The sequence below is a fragment of the Pinus tabuliformis genome, chromosome 1_2 (assembly GCF_031772625.1).
Source record: "Pinus tabuliformis cultivar Carrire ecotype Pingquan chromosome 1_2, CPIR1, whole genome shotgun sequence".
Taxonomy (NCBI): domain Eukaryota; kingdom Viridiplantae; phylum Streptophyta; class Pinopsida; order Pinales; family Pinaceae; genus Pinus; species Pinus tabuliformis.
In genome coordinates, this window is record NC_142298.1 from 23,074,997 (window position 1) to 23,081,271 (window position 6,275).

Below are 6,275 nucleotides of genomic sequence, written 5' to 3' on the forward strand. Positions count from 1 at the left end.
GGAGAAGGGAGTGATGAAATGTTGGGGATGTGGTGAGCCTCATTTACTAAGAGATTGCCCACATAACCCCAGGTCAGTGCAAAATAGGCAAGTTGTTCACGAAGCTTCTACAGTGAATGACATGGCCAGAAGCAGTCCAATGATAAGTGCAGCCCTAGAGGATAGACAGGCAGAACATTAGTCCACCACAATTAAGCTAGAGGTATTCTCGTAAACCAACATGTCTATGTTTTAATTGACCCAAGAGATAGTTTATGCTATGTTGGACCGTAAATAGTAGAAAGTTGTAAACTAGAAACATAAAATATAAGACAACTTGACTAGTACAATTGGCCACTAGTACAAAGATAAGAGTCACTAGTCAGGTGAAACAACGCCTATTAAATTTAAATGTGTACATTGACCATGATAGGTATAAATGTACTTCCCCTTGGGTCTTATGATATACTAATTGGAATGGATTGGCTAGAGCAACATGCCACACTCATAAACTACATAGAAAAAATTGTAAATTTTGTAAACTCGTATGGGCAAACTCATACCATTCATGGTGTGCAAAAACCAATCTTAGTTAGGCAAATTCCTGCCCTGTAAATGAAGAAGAGTGCCTAAAAAAGATGTCAAATATTTATGGTTTAGGTAGAAGAAACTAGACATCAAAGTGAGGAACTGGAAATAAATGTTTTTCCAGCCATTAATGGATTCTTTTATGTCTTTCCCAAAGAGATTCCTATTTTACCACCCCATCAAGATTTAGACTTCTCTATAGACTTGGTATCAGGTGAAATCCTCATCTCCAGATCACCCTACTAGATGAGCCCACGAAAACTAATGGAGCTAAGGATGCAGCTGCAGTAGTTGTTAGATAAAGGTTATATTATGACTAGTCTGTCACCCTAGGGAGAACCTATACTCTTTGTCAACAAAAAATATGGTACTTTTAGGATGTGTATTGACTATCATTAGTTAAAAAAGCTGACTATTAAAACTAAATACCCCTTGCCCCATATTGATTATCTATTTGATCAGGTAAGGGGAGCCACCATTTTCTTAAAAATTTATTTGAGTACGGGATACCATCAGTTGAGAATTAAGCATGAAGATATTTATAATACAATATTTAGGACTCGATAGAGACACTACAAGTTTATAGTGTTACCGTTTTGCCTAGCTAATACTCCTGCAACCTTCATGTGTCTAATGAACAGTGTACTCAACAAATATTTGGACAAGTTCGCATTGGTATTTATTGATGATATTTTGGTCTATTCCAGGAATGAGAAGGAGCATAAGGAACGCTTAAGTTTGCTGCTGCAAACCTTAAGAGAAAACAAACTGTATGATAAATTTAGTAAGTGTGAGTTCTATAAAACTAAAATTCAGTATCTAGGGCATATCATTTCAAAGGATGGGTTAGCAGTGGACCGAGATAAAGTAGAGACCATGGTTAATTGGTTTGTACCCAAGGATGTAGCTATTGTCCAATCATTTATGGGACTTGCAGGGTATTATCGCAATTTTATTGAATGATTCCAAAAAATAGCCTATCTTGTTACCTCTCTATAAAAAAAGGGGTAAAATTTGAGTGGAAAACCAACTGCTAGTTAAGTTTTGATAAACTAAAGCATTTATTAACCATAGATTCTATCTGAAACTACTAGATTTAAAAAAAAAAATTACAGTATGTACAGATGCATGTATGGAAGGTTTGGGGGGAGTTTTACTGCAAGATAATTATGTAATAGAATACGAGTCAAGAAAGTTGAGAAGCCATGAAAAAAATTATGTTGTATATGATCTCGAACTAGCAGTTGTTATACACACCCTGGAAATGTGGAGGCATTATCTGTTGGGCAAGAAATTCACATTGTTAACATATTATTTCAGCTTAAAGTATTTATTCAGTCAGCCCAATCTTAATGCTAGACAAGCTAGATGGATGGCATTCCTTAGTGAATTTGAATTTGATATCAAGCATATGAAAGGGAAGGAAAATAAGGTAGTTGATGCTCTAAGAAGACACACTCACACTCTAATAGAAATAATTGTTAGTAGTATTAAAATATACTTCTTAGAGAAGATTAAAGACTCTATGCATAACGATCCAAAGTATCTATAAATGCAACGAAAATTGCAGCAATCTCATATACGAGGATATGCAGAAAATCAGGAAAAATTATTGACTAACAGGGGGAAATTGTATATACCAAACATTCCAAAATTGAAAGAGATGATACTAGACAAACATCATAAAAATCCATTTGCAGGACATCTGGGATACCATAAGATTGTCTTAGCATTGAGGAAATGTCTCTTTTGGCTAGGAATGAAAAAGGAAGTGGTAGAGTATTTGGCAAAGTGTATAGAGTGCCAACAAGTTAAGGTATAGAGTGCCAACAAGTTAAGGTAGAATATCAACCCCCTACTACATTGTTGAATCCACTACCTATTCCTGAATGGAAACGGGATATAGTGTCACTATATATTATCACTGGGTTACCATGAACAAACAGACAACATGACTCCATTATGGTGGTAGTTGATACACTTAGTAAGGCTGCCCATTTCATACCTATACAATCTACCTATGACACCACTCAAATTGGTAATGTATTTATGAAGGAAATCTTCTAATTGCACAGTGTCCCTACGATTACAGTATGAGATCGACATCCCAAATTCACCTCATCGTTTTGGAGAGAACTATTTCGGAACATGGGTACCAAATTAAATTTCAATACAGATTACCATCCTTAAACAGATGGATAAACTGAAAGATTCAACCAAATTCTAGAAGACATTATCAAAATGTATGTAATGGATAGGCCTATCAAGTGGGAGGAATATAAAACTATGAGACCTACATCAAGATGATCCCACTGAAGGCTTTGTATGGCAAGCAATTCCATACACCCCTCAAGTAGAGCCAATCAAAGGTCAGATTGATTTTGGGGCCAAAATTATTGTAGCAAATGGAACAGATAGTGCAAAAATCTCAAGATAATGTTAAAGCAGCACAGGATCACCAAAAGAGTTAAGCAGATAGAAAAATAATAGATAAGGAATTTAAAATAGGGGATCATGTTTACCTGAGGGTGAAACCTCAGAAGAGCAATCTACATACAGGGACTTGTTCAAAATTATCTCCACGGTTTTGTGGACCATTTGGAGTTTTGGATCGATTCGAACATGTAGCTTACCAATTAGATTTTCTTAGTCAGATTAAAGTTCATAATGTCTTTCATGTATCTTTATTAAATAAATATGTACATTATAGTACTCATATAATTGATTGGAAAATGCTACAGGTAGAACTCGAAGGCGATTTCCTGCCAGAACCACTCTGCATTCTAGATAGGAAACAGATGTGGATCCAGAATCAAGCTATCACTCAGGTTAAGGTGTAGTGGAGGGATTTTACTCCTGAGAAGGCCACATGGCAGCTAGAAAGTGAAATACAAAAGCAGTTCCCAGTATTGTTTCAGCATAAAGAAACTGAAATTTAAACATAGAGGATGGTGTAAATAAAAGGGAGGGAGAATGTAATACCCCCAGTTGGAAACATTAGTATTTTCTATTGTGTGTTAAAAATAAACAATGATGCCAGAAAAGTCATGTAGATTTATTATGTAATCCTATATATAATTTTTTGTTATCAATAAATAAGTAATAAATTGGAATTACCTGGAAATCGAACACTAGTAGATGCGATTATATTATGATAACCTTCCAATGATCACAAATCTAGAAGGAATTCTTGATAAACTTAATGGATGGGAGAGAAATATCCATTAAGAACTTAGCTGGAGATAAATACTAAGTTGATATTAGCATAAAGCATGGCTAAAGATGAAAAGTGAGCTTTTAGCTAAGAGGGAAAAGTTCCATAAAGCGAGACGCCACTTTGTTACACTAAAAAATGTCACCATGACTATTTGCAGTTAGTATGGCTCCATCCACTATCATACTATCCTCCTTAGCAAGTCTCATGCCTTTGCTCTTCATGTCAAACTTCAAGAAAGAGAGAAAAGTCATTAAAAATTTATATATCTCTGGGTACGCAGTTTCTCTTAGCCTTACCTGTGTGTATGCAACCCAAGTTCACAATACCTGCGTACTTGTACGCTCTGTATGTAAAGCAATGGGTGCGTACTCCTGTAAAGGTCAAAAGGCACAAGTTTCACTCCAAAAAAGTTACTTGTGGTCATTTCTAGAGCCTTCTAGAAGCTTGTTTGACGTGTATGGAGCGCCTCCAGATGGTTCATGTATCCCTACCAAAGAGGAACTTATCGCATCAAGAGGGGAGCTATCCCATCCAAAGAGGGGCTTATCCCATTGATGGTGGACCTGAATAACTTCTTCTAGAGCACTATAAATACAGGCATTGGGCCAAAGGGAGGGGAGGTTGAAAGCTGAACATTCCTAACGGTAGATGCTGCTGGAATTAGGACTTCCTTGTAGAAGCTTGTGAGGAGAGATTACCATCTTTGCTTGTTTCCGTTGGGAGGTGGGTGAGCTGATCAGAGTAAGGGAGAACTCTTGTGGACCCTCGGAGGAGCTTGCACAACACCAAGGCTCAGGTTGTAATGGTTCCTTTTGTTACCTTTTAATACAAATTAGTCCATTCTTCTCAACAATTTGTTATTTATGAATTGTTTCATATACTCCTTGGTCTATATGTTAAATATGTTTTATTTTATGTGATATTCAGGTGCTATTTAATCCTTTGATTGTTAGTGAATGCAGGTTTCGAAGGGAAGGAGGAGCTCATCCAGATCAACGAAGCTGGACTACTACAACAACGTTGGATTACAGGTAGGATCTAAACACTTGATTTCTCATATTGTAAAAGCATATTTAGGGAAGGATTGCTCTTATTTGTCTTGTTTGTCATTAGAAAGTCTTAGGCTTCTAGGAACGTCAGTTGTGTCTGCACTAACGACTCTTTCCACGTGACAAAATGGCGACTCCGCTGGGGAATCCATGAATGTGTTTGAGTTCTTTTTGATTTGATATTTTGGTCTGAGAAAAATCGCTTGTTTTCTGATTTTTGGCTGTCTAACTGTGTATTTGGGTGGGTTAGCTTAGAGTCAATTTAGATTTTTATTTTTCTTAGCTTTGCTAATAGTACGCAGTCTCTGAGTTTGACACAGTGCGTACTTGTACGCACTGCGTCTTTGTGCACAGTGCGTACCCGCGCCTGTGTCAACAGATCACCTGCGTACCCCTGTCAAATTTGAGAAAATTTCATTTTTCCTCTTTTTGCTCTTTAGATTTTGTTTTTACTGCCCAGATCCATTAGTTTACTGTCAGAGATCTTCACCTGAACTTGTCCCGTTAGTGTCGAGGGTTTTGGTGGAATTCATAGGGATTTTGCCTTAGGGTTTGATTTTTAACTGGTCCTGTAGTGACTTTGGCGTTAGAGGTTGTCAAACTTTGGATCTCCTTGGTTTTGGTCAGTCCTCTTAGGAGTCGGGCCTGTCATAGAAGTCACCCTTGTGAGAGACCTACCTTTGTGTCTTCTCTTTGCGAATCTCGAAAAGTTTGTTTGTTAAAGCCTTGAATTCCATTTTTGAGAAAAAAGAACAAAAAGATTTCGATTTTGTTTTTTGGTTAGTTTATGATTCTGCATGAACTGATCCTTAGTTGCATTTTGACTGAGTAAAACATACGGGAATCATCCTTGTAGGCTTTTGTGCTCATTATTTTTTGCTTTTAGGTAAATTTCCTTTTAATTTGCTTTTGAGTGAATTTGATTTGATTGTATTAGATTTGTTAAATTTGATTTGATAAAATAGTTTTACATGCTTTATTAATCTAGAAAAAACACAAAAATTCTTTTGGAAAAAGTTTGCTTTGGTAGCATTTGTAGACTTTTGGGAGAAAAAGGAAATTTCGTAGAGTAATTAGTGGTCATGAGTTGTGTGTTTTGAGAAGATAAAGAGATTGTTTCTTTGATTGTATTTACTAAGAAAGTTGTTTTCTATAAAATTTGCATTTTCCAACCCTCTTAGTTAGGAGATTCATTGAAAAAAGAAAAGTAGTGTAAATCATCTTAGGTGCATCTTTGTAGTGGTTGCGAGTCGAGTCTACACACCACCAGTTTCATCTCCACTACCTTTTGTCTTTAAGAAAAACCATAAAATTAACTCTTAAAGTAAAATCAACTTAGTAACTTTTATTTACTAGGGCTCTGAAACACCAATTTAGATCAGGCTAGTGTCTTGGAGTAGGAGAGTAATTAACTCTCCAAGACAACAAAACCAAACAAGTAG